The sequence below is a fragment of the Protopterus annectens genome, chromosome 12.part0 (genome assembly GCF_019279795.1).
Source record: "Protopterus annectens isolate FY-2018-M chromosome 12.part0, PAN1.0, whole genome shotgun sequence".
Taxonomy (NCBI): domain Eukaryota; kingdom Metazoa; phylum Chordata; order Ceratodontiformes; family Protopteridae; genus Protopterus; species Protopterus annectens.
Window position 1 is genome coordinate 260,894,745 of NC_056746.1, and position 18,678 is coordinate 260,913,422.

The window sequence follows — 18,678 nt, forward strand, 5'->3', positions numbered from 1 at the left end:
GAAACGATGGATTAGTATGTAAAGTTACTCTGTCTTCATGAAAAACTAAGTAAGGATATTTAGAGGACAGGGCTTGCAATTCAGACACTTGTCTTGCAGAAGTGATTGCCACCAGAAAAGCAGTCTTCCAAGATAAAAATGTTAAGTATACTTTGGCTGAAGGTTCAAAGGGAGGCAGAACCAGAGCCTGCAAAATCATAGTTTGACCACAGTGGGGTGTTGGAGGGTTGACAAGAGGGTGGAGTAGGAAAGTCCTTCTAAGAAAAGCCATGCACGACTTTGACAGGGCTAAAGAAGACGTATTTTCTCCTAAATGAAATTTTAAATTGGCTGCCAACTGTAGTTTTACAGTGAAATGACTGGACCCCCTCATGGAAAATATGAGCAAGAAAATCTAAAACTGCTGGAACAGGAGTTGCAAAGGGATCCAAATTCTGCTGTTTAGCCAAAACAGAAAAATCTCTTCCATTTGCTCTTATAAATTCTTCTTGTGGAAGATTCATGAGAGGAGATCAGAATGTTATGGACTAGGGATGAAAGTCTGGCAGATCTCGCCATCACTGGAATTGGAGAAACCAGTTAAGTTTCAGACCTGGGAGATCGGGATAAATTTGCCCTGATGGATGGGATAGTAGATCTGAATGTGGTTTGAGCATCCGCAGAGTGCAAACTAGATGAGACCAAAGAAAGGTGAACCAGATTTGCCTAAGACAAAAATGGGCAATGGGGATCACTTTGCTCTTCAACCTGGAAGCTTTCTGAGGAAACTTGAGGATTAAGGGGAGATGGGGAAAGGCATAAACCAATTCAGGAGTCCAAACATGCACCAGAGCATCTCTGGGGTGACTGTCCCTGAGGGGGAATCAAGGTGAACAGTATGCTGCTCTTATTGTAGAGAGAGGTGAAGAGATTGCAGCAAGGTTGACCCCATTCGTGGAAGATCATGTTCGGCACTGACTGGTTCAGAAACCACTCGTGAGGCATCAACAGAACTCTGCTGAGCCTGTCAGCTAGAATGTTGCTCTCCCCCAGAATGTGCTTTGCAATAAGAAAACAGTTGGTAGAAATCACCCATTGCCACACACTCATTACTTCTCAGCACAGGGGGTAGGATCTGATTCCCCGTTGTTTGTTGATGTACCAAACTACCAACATATTGTCCAATTTGTATTGCAATCATCTCAGGAAGAAGGAAGCTGTCAAGTGCCTGCAACGCTAAAAGGATCGCAATCATCTCCAAGACACTGATATGCAGGTTGGTCTCCTGTGACATCCACGTGCCTTGGACCGCCCAACCCAGGAAATGCCCCCACCCTAACTGGAAGACGTCCATGGTCAATGTGGCTTTTGGGGGAAGAAGATCAAAGGGGCATCCTTGAATAACCTCCTGGGAGTGAAGCCACCAGAGGAGAGAATCCTTGTACACTTAAGATAGTTTAACTGGATAGCGGAGGTGTAGATGAAGTGACCACTGGACTGCTAAGGTCCACTGTAGAATTCTCATGTGCAGGCGTGCTGTTGGTAACAGAGTAATGGCAGCCACCATGGAACCCACGGGCTGTGTACTAGTTTGGCTGGAGGAGCTGTGATTGCCAAAATCTGTCTGACATGTAGTTTTAAGTTTGAAATCCTGTCTGCAGTAATGTACCCAAATGATCCCCTATGAAATCTATGACCTGAATTGGTTGAAAAAGAAGTTATGTACTCACCATAACGTTCCATCTGAGTAGGTAACTTCATTTGTCAGCAACCTGTGAATATCAGATCCGATCCGGCAGCTTTCCAAGCTAGAGATCCGAGCTCCAAGCTCCTCCCCTTACCCATAACACCCTGCTACCTCCCTCCAGTCCTCAGCTCGAGTTTGCCCGATTATCACACAGCACCAAAACAAACCACCTGAATATCCTAACCTGATACCTACCAGGAGTGAAACCAATTAATCATTCAGGTACGAACTATAGGTTAGGGGGACGGGGGTCGTTTGCTGACAAATGAAGTTACCTACTCAGATGGAACGTTATGGGGAGTACATAACTTCTTTGAAGTAGTTAACTTCATTTGATCAGCAACCTGTGGGACAGAGTCCCCAGCTACCATAAAACTTGGGAGGTCCTCAAGGAAAGATATTCCGGAGCACTGCAGAGCCGAAGGCTGCCCTCCCTCTAGATACCAAATCTAACTTATAATGTGAAATAAAAGTATGAGAGGAAGCCCAAGTAGCCGCAGAACAATCATCATCCAAGGGTACCTGTGACCAAAAGGCAGAAGAGGTAGCCATAGAACGGGTAGAATGAGCACGAACCCCCACGGGCTCAAGTCGACCAGAAATTTTGTACGTGAGCAAAATGCATTGAGATATCCACTTAGCTAGAGTCACCTTCGTTACTGGTTTACCCAAAGATGGCTTAGCAAAGGAAACAAAGAGCTTGGACTTACGAGAGGCAGCAGTTCTGTGCAAATAAAAGCGCAACTGTCTATGCACATCTAAAGAATGGAGTCTGTACTCCCCTTTGTTCTGGTAGTTAGGAAAGAAAACAGGCAGATTAATGGATTGGTTGATGTTGGCCTCGGAAGCGACTTTAGGTAAAAAGGAGGGATTAGCCCCGAGGGAAACTCTGTCTTTATGGAAGACAAGATACGGGGGTTTAGAACAAAGGGCCTGAAGTTCTGATACCCTTCTAGCAGAGGTAATAGCAATCAAGAAGGCAGTTTTCCAAGACAAATACTTTAAGTCAACCAAACCTGCAGGTTCAAAGGGAGGACCAGTAAGAGCCTGTAGAACTAAAATTAGATCCCAAGGAGGAACCGTATTCTTGACCAGAGGTCTTAAAAGAAAAGTGCCCTTCAAGAAGGCTTTGCAAATCTTAGAGGAAGCTAAGGGGCCAAGATTGTCTCCGATGTGGCAGTGGGAAATGGCCGCCATTTGAACCTTCACAGTTGAAGAACTGGCCCCCTGATGAAAAACGTGGGATAACTGCTGGAATGGGAGCCGTAAAGGGGTCCAGATTCCTATGTCCGGCCCAAATAGAAAAACGTTTCCATTTACTGTTGTAGACTTTCCTGGTAGAAGGCTTATGTGCCACCACCAGAATGGATTTAACTGCGGACGAGATGCCGGGAGTTCTAGCCACTAACGGAACTGGATCAACAAAGTGAGGTCGTCCAGGTTCGGGGTTTTCAGTCCCGAAGGATGAGAAGTCAGATCCGGAATGGAATCTAAGATCCAGGGAGGAGCTATGAGATGGGACTGCAGGTACGGGAGCCAGGTTTGACAAGGCCAGAATGGGGCTATGAGGATAATCCTGCTTCTCAACCGACGAGCTTTCTGCAAGAATTTTGTCATTAACGGGAGAGGAGGATAAGCATAAAGAAGACCGGATGGCCAAGCATGAACCAGAGCGTCTCTGGGGCTCTCCCCCGGTGGAGAGATTAGAGCAAAAAACTCGCTGCACTTTGCGTTCGAAGGCAATGCGAACAGATCTCAGCAAGGTTGACCCCATTTGAGGAATATCTGTTTCGCTACTAATGGGTTCAGAGACCACTCGTAAGGTGAGAGGATAGTTCGACTCAGCTTGTCCGCTAAAATGTTGGACCGACCCGGAATGTGCGTTGCTAGCAGAAAACAGTTGGTGGATATCGCTCACTCCCAAACTCTCATGGCCTCTCGGCAAAGAGGGTAAGACCTGGTCCCCCCCCCCTGTTTGTTGATGTAACAGACCACTGACATGTTGTCCGTCTGAATTGCAATAGTCCCTAGAGGAAGAAGGGCATGGAGAGCCTGCAACGCTAGAAGCACCGCCCTCATCTCCAGAACATTGATATGCAGAACGGTCTCTGCTGGAGTCCACGTGCCGTGGACGGTTCTGCCCATGCAATGCCCCCCACCCCACCCTAGGCGAGAAGCATCCCTGGTCACCGTGGCTTGGGGTAGAGGCATGAAAAAAGGCCACCCTTCCGAAACTCTCGGGAATGGAAACACCAAAGCAAAGATTCCCTGCAAACCCTGCTGAGGGGAATAGGGGAGTACAATGGATGTCGAAGGATGGACCACTGGACCTGCAAGGTCCACTGAAGAACCCTCGTATTCAAGCGGGCTAGGGGTGAAAGGTTGATGGCCGCCACCATAGACCCTAGGGCCCTCAGGACTAATTCCGCCGGTGGGGCCGGAGACTGTAAAAGGGCTAAGACATGGAGAGTTAAGGTTGCGGATTCTGTCCGATGTCAAGAAGGCCTTGGACTGAAGCGTGTCTATTCTGGACCTGAGCAGGCTGAATGGATGATTTTTTTGTAATTTATGGTGATCCCCAATAGGTGGGCCAAACGCAGGAAATAATCCCTGCCCGAGCATAGTAGATGCCTGGTGGGAGCGGCGAGGAGCCAGTCGTCCAGGTAAGGGAAGACCTGTATTCCCTGAAGCCTCAGGTGGGCCGCTACAACTGCCATGACCTTGGTGAACACCCTGGGGGCTGTGGTGAGGCCAAAAGGAAGGACCCTGAACTGATGACGACTGGCCCCCAACCGAAAGCGGAGAAACCTCCTGGATTTCCTGTCCATTAGAATATGGTAGTATGCATCCCTTGATGTCTATGGAGCACATCCAGTCGTTCTCCTGCAGCAGGGGGAGAAAAGATTGAATGGTGACCATCCGGAATTTCTCTTTGGCAATGGACAGGTTCAGTGTAGACAGGTCGAGAACTGGTCTTAGGTCCCCCATCTTTTTTGGCACCAAAAAGAACCTGGAGTAATTGCCCAATCCGGACTGGCCTGAGGGGACGCGCTGGATGGCTCTTTTTCTTAGCAGCTTTTATCTCTAAAGCTGCCGCCTCCCTCTGATTGGGTGGGACATCGGGGAGGCGCCCCGACTGAGCGGGAGGATTTAGGAAGGGAATAGAGTAACCTCTGGATATTATTCGGAGCACCCAGCGATCTGTCCTGATGGACTCCCAATGTGCTAGGTGTTCCGAGAAATGCCCCCCGACTGCCTCCAGAGAGGAGCAGTCGGGCAACCCCTCAGGGTTGCTGCACGGGTCGATTGTAAAAGGGTTCCCTCGACCCGAAATTCTTCGGCCCCCCCTCTGCCTCTGGGCCAGCGTCCACCTTGCCCTCCCCTGCCTCTGAAGGATGAAGGGTCCGGAGCGAAACGGGATTGTTGAGATTTCCGGATCCACATCTTCTTTTGTCCTCTCTGGTTCCTAGAAAAGGACCTTTGAGGAGCCGAGAAGCGGATTCCGACGGCAGACGTCTTCCTCGCTCTGGAGTAGTGCATCGCGGACGGTCTTGCCAAACAGCGTAGAACCGTCAAAGGGAGCGTTCGCGAAGGACGCCTTGAAGAGTTCCGCAATATCTCAAAGACGGAGCCAGGCATGATGCCTTAAGGCGATGCCTGCACCACTGGCTCTAGCCGCCCCCTCCGTGGCATGGGAGAGAAGCCGCATAGATGTGTTAGATATTGACTTTAGAGTGGCCATTCGTGCTGAGAAGGTTCGTTTGTCCTTGGCCGACATGGACTCCGGGGGTGACCCAGCGTACTCTTTGATTAGATCCCGCTGAAGCCGAATCACCTGTGCCAAGTAGTTCAGCGCCCTTACGGAGAAGGTGCCTGAAGCGAACATCCACTTACCAATGCAGTCCATCGTCCAAGACTCCTTGTCTGGAGGATGTACCGAGGAACTATCCTGTGCCAGTCCCTTCTTGGTGGCAGCCGCCACCCATGGCATTTACAGGGGAACCTTTGCTCCACGCCGTTCTGTCTGTCGGGGAGTAAGGATCTTATCTGGTCTCCTGGGTATCGGCTCTACAGTACCAGGGGGTCGGCCGGAGGGGGCACCCAACAGGTAGATGGGCCTGCGTCAAACACCTCCAGAAACACAGACTCATCTGAGGAAGGTTTTTGGGCTGACCACCCCCCTCTGATTCGCAGCATCTCCATGATGTCTCCAAAGGAGACGTCCTCGGGGGGTGACCTGGGGGAACCTTCCCCTTCCTCGAAGTCAGTGTCTTCCGTGAGGGACTCGGGGGAGTCCAAGTGCCTCCTTTTACACTTTTGTTTGTGAGGGAGCTCCTCAGGGGGGCTCTCCAAGGAGGGCTCACCAACCAGGTCTTGTTCCTCTAGGGGAACCATCTGGGACGTAGGCGCAGGCTGTCCCTGGGGCCGGATGATGGAAGACAGGCCCGTCTGCGAGGGAATGGCAGGTGGATCCGTAGCACGAGCCAGGGGCCTCGAATCCCTCAAAAGGACCCTTTCCACAACGTTGAAGGCCGAAGGTGACCCGCTCTCTCTAGGATCCTAGAGCAGCCCCCTCAGATCAGACATGTGGATCAGCACTGGAGCCGAAGCGATCGGACCCGAAAGAGAAGTGTGCTCCGACCGCATCGGAGCCGAAGACCCACTCACCCCTTCGGATCCGAGGCTCGGCTCACGGCCCCGAGAGCTCAGATCCAAAAAAGGACCCGACAAACAGCAATGGGGGCAAAGAAAGGAGCCGAGCTCCTCCCCGGAGGGGGGGGGGGCAAGAGCACTCCCATCTGCATTTGGGCCTGGAGGAAACGACACATCACCCAGTCCATGTCCGCATCTGAAAGGCTCCTAGTAGATCTAGAAGAAGCCGCCGAGGCTGGCCAGGAAGGCCGCCTCAATGACCTCAAGGGCGACCGGGTCTCCTCCTCTGGCTCGAGAGAGAAACGTGGAGAACGGAGCTGAGAGGGGGAAAGCCCGAAGGCCTTCAAGGGAGAACTGAGTTGCTTAGCCGGTGGGGCCGAGGGAGCAGAATCGGCCCGCCTCTTGTGGCTCCTATGCCTCTCCCTGTCATGCTCCTTGTCTCTTCTCTCCTTTTTTCTGGAGTCCCTCTCACTCCAGACACAGATGGAGTTTGAGTCCCGGCCAGGGGAGTAGGAACAGATGGCTGAACAGCCGCTGGTGCCACTGAGGGAGAGGAGGAAGAAGCAGAATCCGCGGGCAAAAGGCCCGCAAGGATTAACTTTGTCCTCCTGTCCTTCAAAGCCCGAGGGTTAAAGGCAGCGCATATCTGGCAGCCTGGTGATAAATGAGCCACCCCCAGGCAAATAACGCACTGAGTGTGGCCATCAGCTTATGGCCACACTCAGAGCATTTAGTAAATATGGCCTTAGGGCCTTCGGCCATGACAACACACGCACACACCTTCACACACACAAATAAGGGTAAGGGAAAGACTACACTAACAGACTACTATAACAATCTAAACTAAATATATTAAGGGTGGTAAATATACACACACCCACACACACACACACACACAAACCAATTTCTGAAGAAAAGCTAGAGCAAAAATCCCTATAAATCACTCACGAAACCGCCAGGAGCTCATCTCTCGTGCTTCAAGAAGCTGCGGCAAACGAGATCTGGGGACTGGAGGGAGGTAGCAGGGTGTTATGGGTAAGGGGAGGAGCTTGGAGCTCAGATCTCTAGCTTGGAAAGCTACCGGCTCAGACCCAGATCGGATCAGATACCCACAGGTTGCTGATCAAATGAAGTTAACTACTTCAGATGCTGTGATTTTTCTAAGTTGATTGTTATGCCAGTGTGGGGGCTAGCTGTAACAGGTGGCCCCTGGCTTAGCAGTAGTTAGGGGCCAGTCATCCAGGTATGGAAAAACATGGAATCCTTGCAGTCTGAGATGAGCTGCAACCACCACCATACATTTGGTGAACACCCTGGGGACTAAGACTAAAGGGAAGCACTCTGAACTGATAATGACTGAGACTCAGCCTGAAGCATAAGTACCTTCTGGAGCGCCTGCCCATCTTGACGTGGCAGTACACATCCTTCAGGTCCACTGAGCACATCCATTTGTCCATTTTCAAAACAAGCAGAATGAGCTAGATCGTGACCATCCTGAACTTTGTACTTTTTACCAACTTGTTCTAGGATGTCAGATCCAAGATGGGCCTGAGATCCCCTGTCTTTTTTGATACTAAAAAGAACCTAGTGTAAATGCCTGATCCAAACTGATCTTGCAGGATCTTCTGGATGATTCTTTTCTGTAGCAGCTTTGAGATTTCCAACTCCGCTGCCTCTCTCTTATTGGGTGGAACATCCGAGAGAGACATCTTTGGTTTGGGGGATTTTGAAAAGGGAATTAAGTATCCTCTGGATTGGATCCTTTGCACCCACCGATCATTTATGATGGATAGTCAGGCGTCTGGGTGCAAGGATAAGTGCCCCAACTGCCTCCAGAGAATGACAGTCGGGCAACCCCTCAGGAGCGCTGAAAGGGTCTAACCGAGAAGGAATCCCAAGACCCTTGATTTTGCAGACCACCACGTGGGTGGAGTCTAGTAGTGTAACAGTTTCTCACTATGGGAGAGTGCATCTGTAACAGTGAGCCCAAAGATGATTCGTCAATAGGGGCATCGATGAAGGATGCCATGAAGTCAAACAGCCGCATCCAGGCATGGCGTCTAATGGCAATACCAGAACTGGTGGCCCTAGAGGTACCCTCTGCCGCATGGGACATCAACCTCATGGACTCATTCAATATCGACTGCAGAATGGCCAATCTGAAAGAGAAGGATTTCCTGTCTTCATCAGACATGGACTCTAGGAACAAGCTAGAGTGTTATTTGATTAAATCCCTCTGCAGCCTGGTAAAATGGGAAAGGTAGTTTAAGACTCGCAGAGTAAAAGTAGACAAGGCGTAAACTCTCTTGCCGAATCTGTCCATCGCCAAGACTCCCATTAGGGGGGGTGGACCAAGGAACTTTCCTGGGCTAGCTCCTTCTTAGTGGCTACCGCACCAACCATGGCATTACCAGGATTCACTTGGTCCAATGGGGTCAGTCAGAGAGAGCAGTGAGGATTTAGTCCACACGCTTAGGTATCTGTTCTACACTGTCTGGATCCTTCCAAGCCCTGCTTGATACCAGATCAACAAGGATATCAGCAGGGGGGGCACCCAAGATGTACACGAACTGGATCTGAAAGCTTCCAAGAACATCGATTCTTCTGGGGTTGGGTTTTGGGAAGACAACCCACTTATTTGGCATAGGATAACAGATAAGTTATCTGTTTACATGTACAGGAATATTATGTGTTTTTTCGTTCTCTTGGTCTATTAAAGTTTGCAGTGTCATTTACAAGTTTTTGGTGTCCTCTTACACCTCATCTTCCAGGGAATCTCCTCAGTGGGGTGTTCCTGGGAGACATCAGAAAAGATCTGGGGTTTCAAAGCTGGAAGTGCTTGTAGGCTTTCCTGGGCCGGCTGTCCTAAGGGGGTTAGTGGTGAGGTCTCAGACAGTCTCGAAAGGGGAGAGAAGTGGATCCAAAATGGTGAGAGACAAGGATGTCCTGGGCATGGAGAGGACTCTCTCCACCACCTCAAAAGCAGAATGGGCTGGAGAAGCCGAAGATTGCCCCCCCCCCGAGCCAAAACTGCTGGGAAAGATGACCCCCAAACATTCCCAGCCCCCCGCTCTGAGAAGGAAGCCAGAGCTGAGCTGATGAACGCTGACATTCCGAGGGGATGCGAAGGCTCTGAAAACTTCAGAGTCCAGGTCAACCCCTTGGAGCAAACGTCGAGGCTTCAGCTCCGAGAGCCGCTCTGTTCCACGATAGTTGGAACTGAGCAAATCGGGGTAGGTGCCGGGGTCAAGGTGAGATCCACTATCAGCTCCGACACCTCAGCTCTTGGGGCATTTGGCGCCAAAACAGCAGATCGAATTAAAGAAGGAGATAGATATCTAAAGGGTGACTGTCTACCTACAGTCCCGGTAGGGACTTTATACAACCCTGACTATGACACTAATATGCAAAAGCTGAGACTATTGATATTAAACTTATCAGTATTGTTATACACCTCTATCTGCACTGGTTGTGGATTGTTTTTGTTCCATGTTACGACTTAGGAGAAGCAGTAGGAAGCAGCACATTGAGAAACAGGGCTGGAGTTGAGCAACATGTGAAAGATGCACTCAGCAACCGGTACTGACACCTGTGGCATCAGTCCTGTAAGTTGTTGTGGATGAAATTCTCCTCACTGCTCTAGTGTCAAGGTAAGTACTCATAATTTTCATTTTTGAGGAGTTTTATGAAAAGACACCCTTTGTTTCTTTTCTTTAGTAGACTTTTCTTTTGCTAAATGCTTAGTTTTAACCTGAGATTTCTGACTAACATGTGGACAGATAGCGGGTGTATGAGAAGCTCATCATCGATGCTATAAAATGACAAAACCAAGCCTGGATCTCTGTCATAACACAGGAATCAAACAACTGAAGATCATAACACTGAAACCAAAATCCTGAAATCTACACAAATCAATTTCAAAAGATGGAAATGCAAAGTTCTGAAATAAGGACTGTATATATAAAAGTAAATACAAATCATGAACTTAACACAATAAATTAAATAAAAAAGAAGTTATGTACTCACCATAACGTTCCATGTTTGTAGTCCATCTCGCCCTTCATTCTTACATATGGGTTCGGAGCCGACCCTCGGCTCCGACACGGCCTATTACAAAGCTCAAAGTCTCTTAGTTGGCTCGTGGCTAGGTAGGTATCCCATAGTGCACTTGTACAATCCCCAGATCTTGTTTGGTGCTAAACTACAGAAAGACAGAACTAAGGTCATCCAGAAAGAACAACAATAATGAAAGTTCTCCACCCTACCAGGGTAAGACTATCCTGTCTCCAGATCCTTCCAGGAGGTAGGTGGGTGGGTTCGTAAGAATGAAGGGCAAGATGGACTACAAATATGGAACGTTATGGTGAGTACATAACATCTTTATGTTCTGCAGTCCTAACTCGCCTTCATTCTTACATATGGGACAGCGGTCCCTATCACCTTATTCTTGGGTGGCTCACGGGAAAATACTCCTGAGTTCTGTGGAACCAAAGGAGGTTCTACCCCTTGGAAGGCAGCAGATGTAGACTGGGATCGTGTAGAATGAGCCTTAATCTTGGACGGCAGAGTTTTTCAATTGGAGGAGTAAATGAAGGAAATACAGCTCGAAATCCAATTAGATAGGGTCACTTTAGAGACTGGTAGACCTATTCTAGATTCAGAAAAGGATACAAACAATTGGTCTGACTTTCTGAGTTCCTTAGTCCTGTGACGGTGGAACCGTAACTGCCTGTGAACATCCAGTTGATGGAATTTTTATTCTGCAGTGTTAGAATGATTAGGGAAAAACACAGGTAATTCTATGGTTTAGTTCAAATCAGTGTGAGAGCAAACTTTAGGGATAAAGGAAGGATTTGTATTAAGGGAAACTGTCTTTGTAGAAAATCAAATACGGTGGCTTAATAGTCAGTGCTTGTAACTCTGATACTCATCTAGCTGATGTGATGGCTACTAGAAACAAGGTCTTCCAAGACAGAAACTTCAATAAGCACGATTGTGCGGGATCAAAGGGAGGTGAAGTTAGTTTGGAAAGAACAAAGTTTAGATCCCAGGGGGATACTGGTTCCTGAAATGGAAGTCTCAGTAAGGTAGCGCCTTTAAGGAAGGTTTTACACAATCTGTGGGACATCAGGTTAGATTCATGTTGTCAAAAATGAAAATCAGATATCGCTGCCAAATGGACTCTGACTGTGGCAGCAGCAGATCCCTGATGGAAAAGTTCAGACAAAAATTCTAAAACCACAGGGACGGATGCAGTGTAAGGATCTGCATTCCTTTCTTTAGTCCAGATAGAAAACCTTCTCCATTTGATAGAGTATAACTTCCTAGTGGAAGGTTTATGCAAAGACGTAAGGATGTGGGTCACAGCAGGTGGAAAAATCATGAAGCCTGAATAGGGATGCAAATGGAGCAGCCACTCTGTAAAACTGAGGGTGTGGAGGCAGGGGTGAAGAGAGCCTGACGTGTGTCAAGAGGTCTGGCACTGGGTCCAGAGTCCATGGATCGTCTAGTAGATGAGGCCCTAGAAAGGGGAACCAAATCTGATGAGGCCAGTAAGGAGCGATGAAAATCATTTTGCTTCCCAATAACTTTGCTTTCTGAATCACTTTGGATATGAGAGGAAAGGGAGGGAAAGCATAAAGGAGTCCCAGGGGCCAATCGTGAACAAGTGCATCTCTTGGTGACTCCCCAAAGGGGGGATAAGGGAGATGTAGCTGCTGCATTTGGAGTTGATTGGACTGGCAAAGAGATCACAGCAAGGCTGTCACCATCTGCGGAAGATTTGTTCTGCTATTTCCTGATTCAGAGACCACTCGTGAGGCATCAAGATTAGCCCTGCTGAGCTTGTCGGCTATCACAGTGTTTGTCCCCGGGATATGTGTTGCCACTAGAAAGCGTTGAGAAGAAATTGCCCACTTCCATACACGAAGGGCATCTCAGCAAAGGGGGTAAGATCTGGTTCCTCCTTGCTTGTTGAGATACCATACCACTGACATGGTGTCTGATTGGACTGCTATCGTCCCTAGAGGAAGAAAGTCGTGAAGTGCTTGCAATGCTAGAAGTACTGCTCTCCTCTCTAGGACACTGATATGCAGGTGAGCCTCATGATCTTGCCATGAGCCTTGGACAGTCCTGCCTAGATAATGCCCCCCCACATCTGTGATGCATCCATGGTCACAGTAGCAATGGGTTGGGCGAGGAAGAAATGACGTGCCTGTTGTCAGCTGGTCGGGTTGAATCCACCAACGAAGTTCCTTTTTGCAAGACTCTTATGATGGCATGGTGAGATAGAGGCAGTTGTTGAAAAGACCACTGGGAAGATAGAAGCCACTGGAGAATTTGCATATGTAATCTGGCTAGAGGGACTAATGTTATGGTAGAGACCATGGTACCTAAGAGTTTCAGCACTGTCTTTGCCTTGACTTTCTGTAGAGGAAGTAAACTGAGAATTTGTTGTCTGAGGTTTTGAATTCTTTCTGCAGGTAGACGAGATAACATGGCGACTTTGTCTATTTCTGCACCTATAAAAGTCACAAATTGAGAGTGTGATAAGGCAGACTTTTCCCAATTTATTGTAATCCCCAACTGGGAACAATGCTGGGTGGCGGAATCTCTAGTTTGTAAGAGTAGATGCCTGGTGGGGGCAGTCAGGAAACAGTTGTCCAGGTACAGAAACACTTGGAATCCTAGATGTCTCAGGTGAGCTGTCACTACTGCCAAACATTTGGTGAACACCCTGGGGTCTGTGGTGAGACCAAAGGGCATAGCACGAAATTGGTAGCGACTAGCTCCCAGCCGGAAGTGTTAGCGACTCCTCGATGCTCTGTCCATTTTTATATGGTAGTATGCATCTTGGAGGTCTATGGAGCACATCCAATTGTCTTTCCCTAACAGAGGGAGTTATAGACTGCAGTGTCACCATCCGGAACTTGGCCTTCTTTACAGATTCATTTAGTTTGCAGAGGTCCAATATGGGCCTCCAGTCCACTGTACATTTTGGCACTAAAAAGAATCTGGAGTAAATTCCGAATCCTATCTGGTCTGCGGGGACGGTTTGGATGACTCTTTGCAAGCAACTTTTGCACTTCTACAGTTGCCTGATCCCTGTGATTGGGTGAAACATCCGGGATCTTCTTGGGATTGTGGGGTGGAAGAGAAAAGGGTATGTAGTAACCTCTGGTGATTATTCTTTGTATCCATTTTCTTGGGTGATGTTTAGACAGGCTTCTGGATACAAAGATAGGTGACCCCCGACTGGCTCCAGAGAAGCACAGCCAGGCCCCACATCAGGAGCGCTGATAGGGATGGCCTCGAAACGAATTGTGGCCTCCCTGGTTTTGTGGACCCCCCCTGCCTCTAGGGTGACATCTACCATTAGCTCCTCCTCCTCTGCCTCTGAAGGAGGAGTCACCCTGTGCATCCTGGAAAAATCTCTGGGACTTCTTGAACCACATCTTACCACCTCTCTGACCCTTGGGATATGGTCTAGAGGGGACGTAAACCATACTCCTACAGCAAAGAGAGTTTTTCCTTCTTGATAGCACCCGGTGAATCTTTTACCTTAGGTCCAAACAATGAAGAACAGTCAAAGGGGCACTGGTAAAGGTAGACTTGAAAGGCTCCACAAAATTACATACGTGCATCCAGGAGCGTCTCCTAAGGGAAACTCCTGAACCCACTGCCCTGCTCGCTCCTTCAGCTGCATAGGAGATCAGCCTTATGGAGGAGTTCATATTGGAATTTAAGGTGGACAACTGAGCAGACACCTTTCTCAGGGACTCCTTCAGTAGATGTACCTTGAAGAGCATCTCCTAACTCCTTGAGGAGATCTCTTTGAAGCCTAGTAAAATGTGTGAGATAATTCAGCGCTCTGAGAGTAATAGCCACTGAAAAAAAAATTATGCTTCCCGTATCTATCCATCATTCAAGACTCCTTATTTCGCAAATGGACAGATTAAGTTGTCTCTGCTACCTCCTCCTTAGTGGCCTCCGCCACCACCATGGCATCTACTGGCACAACCTTGGACAAAATATCTTTCTCTTCTGGGGCAGACAGAAATTTATTGGGTCTTCTGGGAACTGGCTCCATGGAATCAGGAGTCTCCCACACCTTCTGACTAACCACGTCTAAGAGCTCATCGAAAGGTGGAGACACCCAAGAGCCTGAAGGTTGAGGCCCGAAAGCCTTCAGGTACACCGACTCCTCATCAGAAGGGGTGACAGTGGGCCAGCCGCCTCTCTGCTTAAGGATCTAAGATGTCTACAAAGGAGACATCATCAGAGGAAGACTTGAGGGACCCTTATGACTACTTGAGGTCAGTGTCTAAAGTGATGGACTCATCCGGAGAGTCTACATGCTTCCTCTTGCATGTCCTCTTCCGACGGGGCTCCTCAGAAGGGTACTGTGGGGAGGTCTCTGAAGACTGGGGGCCACCCAATGGGGGCTCCTTAGGCTGCGGGTCTCTGCTGTCGAGAGAGAGAGAGAGAGAAGATGCTGAGACAGAGGTCTGTGCTTGAGGGGAAAGAGCATTGGTACCCTTGCGTGGAGCTGATGAGTGAGACAGCACACTCCTCATCATCTCTAAAGCAGATCTCTCTGGCTCCAAAGACAGCCCCGGTTCCGGGGAAACAAGAGATAGTCAACGGCTCCAGAGCAACCGGCTCCGAGATGGATGTAGGGTCTGAGCTCACCCTAGCCGACGCACCTAGAGGGAGACTCGGAACCGAAGAGGTTCGGGTCCAAGTGTCCCTGTCGGCTGACAGGTGAACTTCGGCTCCTAGACACCACGGACAGCACCAAAGGTGTCGAAGGGGAACTCTGCTCCAAGACAGCCACGACAGAAGCTGGAACAGAGGGTTCCACAACAAGTGGCACCAAAAACTCTGGCTCCAAAGGCCCGACTCAGCTCGGAGGAGGAATCACAACAGGGAGGATGGACTCAGGTGGCTCCAGAACTGACTGGGATGGAGCCAACAACAGTTTGGGCACAGCAGATGACTTCAGGAGTCTAAGCACTACTCTCTCCACACCTTCCTCTGACAAGCTCTATGAGGATCTGGATTGACAGGGTAGACTATCTGGATCTCTGTAAAATTGGAGATCTTAAGGTTAGGGAGACCGGCAAAGGATCTCTGAGCCGGCTCCGATGCAATATTTCAGTAGTCTGCTCCGAAAGGCTTGGGACCAACACTGCAGTGCCAATATCAACAACCTCGATCGGCTCTGAGGACAGTGGAGCCGAGGAGGCAGAAGTCTTATCAAGTTTAGATTGTTTCTGAGGAGGTTCTGATACACTAGTCAGCACTGGAGAATGCCTCCTGGCTGACTTGACCTTCTCTTTTTTGGATGAATGTGACTTAGACGAAGAAGAAAAACACGCTAAGTCTTCCTCAAAGGAAGGCTTGAGGAGACCTTTCAAAATTAACATTCTTCCTCTCCTGGAGGACTCTGGAGCTAAAGGAATGGCAGAATAAACAAGTTTCCTGCAAATGAATGGCTCCGAGACAATATACACAATTACTATGGCCAGCCGTAATTGACATCTTCTGGGAGCACTTTGCGCATTTTTTAAAACCTGAAGGTTTGTGGTCTTTATACTCTTTAGATATATTGAGCAGCTATATAACAAACACAGGTACACAGCAAGAACGAGGACTAGGTCCAAATGGGCCTAGCCCTAACAAGCGCACACACACATACAGAAAGGGAGAGTAAAGAGGACTAGGTCCTCTAACTTAAACGGGCCTAGCCCTGTGGAAAATATGAAAAATAGCAGAGGACTAGGTCCTCTAACTTAAATAGACCTAGCTGGATAGGCTAAGTCGTAGAAAACCCAGAAACTTAGTAGAAGGCAAAGTATCAAACAAACAACACTGCACGCAAGCTTTAAATTTCTAAATTTAGAAAAATAAAGGCCCTAATATAAACGTGTCCCCACAGGGAAAAAAAACCTGTATCAAGACTAGCAAAAAACACTGCACACAATATATATATATATATATATATATATATATATATATATATATATATATATATATATATATATACACACACACACACATATATATATATATATATATATATATATATATATATAAATAAATAATCAAGCGAGTAAACAAGGCCCTAACAAAACGCAGACCTATGAAATATTAACGTTAATAAAACTAGCACACAGGATAGCAATGGAGAACAAGGGCCAACAAGTTCTCAACAAACTAATTAAAGGCAAAAACACTTCTAACACAACTAAACACTATGTAATAATAAGATAACTAGCTATAGAATCAGTAAAGTGATAATAAAGACAAAAGTTTGAACTTAGCCACGGCCAAACAAGAAGCACTTCTGAACTCGCAGATGCGGCAAACAATATCTGGGGATTGTACTAGTGCACTATGGGATACCTACCTAGCCACGAGCCAACTAAGAGACTTTGAGCTATGTAATAGCTGAATCGGAGCCGAGGATCGGCTCCAAACCCATATGTAAGAATGAAAGCGAGATAGGACTACAGAACATCATATTTTTTGCTCCTGCAATCCTTATACAAGGGCTTCCCCCCCACACTCCTCCAAATATATGTGGACAAAATATAGTTACACATTTATGTTACTATCTCTGCACAAATGACCAGGGTTTTTGTAACCTTGGATTTTAGAATAGTATTTTAGTGTGGGGGGGTTGGGGGCACATCTCCTAACAGAAGAGGTTTTGGCATACTTAATTTCCATTTGGTGTGTTTATAGGTTCATAGGATGATACTAGGCTATTGTCCCGGTGGCCCTTATAAGCCTACCCAAGAATTTCACCCATGTTCCCACAAAGTCAGCACCTGTTTTCCCTGTCCAGCAGGGACACAAGTAGAATCTCAGGGGTATGTTTTCTGTTTCCCATCTAGTTGTCCAGGTTCCTCTTACAGAGCGCTAGTGAGGTATTCTGCTTGACACGGAGAGGAAGTCTTTTCCACAGATGGGGGAGTCATTGGGACACACATCTATCCCACCAACAAGTTCTATTAATGTCACAGACCAGATTGAGACCTTGCGTGCGGGTTGAGCAAGTGGAGTTTGACTTATGGATATGCAGCAACTCCTTTAAGGCAGAGTCTGAGATGGCATTGTATACCAGACACAAATCACCTATGAGCAGTCTGTACGAGACTGAGTAGGGGGACAGGGCTTTTAGCCTATCTGTACAGGATAGGTATTTGAGACCCTAGATGTTCCGGGTCAGGAACCTCTGTGGTTTCCTCAACTACTGCATGTGCTTATTAAGGTACATGCTGAAGGGAGCATTGTACTCTATAATGGGTCTGATAAGGGTGGAGTACAAGGATGTTATGACCTCCTTGCTCTTGGATGAAATACCCTTACTTATGAGGTGGGCCATGTAGAAAGACTTCCATGCAATTCGGGTATTGAAAGTAGACCCATATGTACATATATATTTACTATAAAAATATTGCTGTAAAAATGATTCCCATACGCAACGTCGAAGAAAAGAGCGAAAGGTAAATTATATGACAGGACACAATGTCGAGTCTGCATAACAAATTCAGCAGATTCCACATTTTTGTCGAACAGAGCACGTGATGTCATGTTTTTGCAGGGGGGCAAGCCGCCCTGCATACCCCACACCGCCCTGCTAACTATATATTCCAACTCCGAGATTGCACTATAGTGAGGAAAGGGATGAATGTCCCAAACCACACTATACCGCGATCTCTGTGCAGTACTTTGAGTTCATATCAGAGAATGAACAGTAGCATTTGCTGATATGAATTTTCAAACATGGAGCATTCAGCAACAAGAACAATCAAACATCCATCTTTCAACTGTCCTTCTTCAGATCGTCTCTATTTGGCTTTTTGACTATAAACCTATACGTATGTATGTATGCATGTGTGTATGTATGTATGTATGTATTGTGTATCCATATACTGCAAGAAAACCCCAGCCAAGCAAGAGTTTTCACTGTTTTACCTTACACCTCCTGTAACAGAGGCCCACGGAATATATACAGGCAGCAGGTGAAGGGGGGGGGGGGGACCTTTTATTTTATCTGTTAACGCCTACTATGTATGAAAGCTAATTTTTGGAGTGACACGGAAATATTGGATGGTGAAGTGGCTTGATATGCTGCAGTTTATGGAAGTTGAAAGAATAAACCCCACACCAATAGGATGCAACATTTTCAAAGCTACATGCTTTAACTACTTAGACATTTAATATGCATCATTCACATGTTATAAATCAGAAGAGAAAACAAGCACAAGACTCTACAGCAATTTTCAGTT

At 47.5% G+C, this 18,678-nt stretch overlaps 1 protein-coding gene across 1 annotated transcript in view; it reads right to left on the reverse strand.

The window, feature by feature from the left end:
• The window catches only part of LOC122816492 (dynein axonemal assembly factor 8-like), a 3,534,829-nt gene that overhangs the window by 3,310,412 nt on the left and 205,739 nt on the right, over positions 1 to 18,678 (reverse strand). The window lies entirely within an intron of this gene.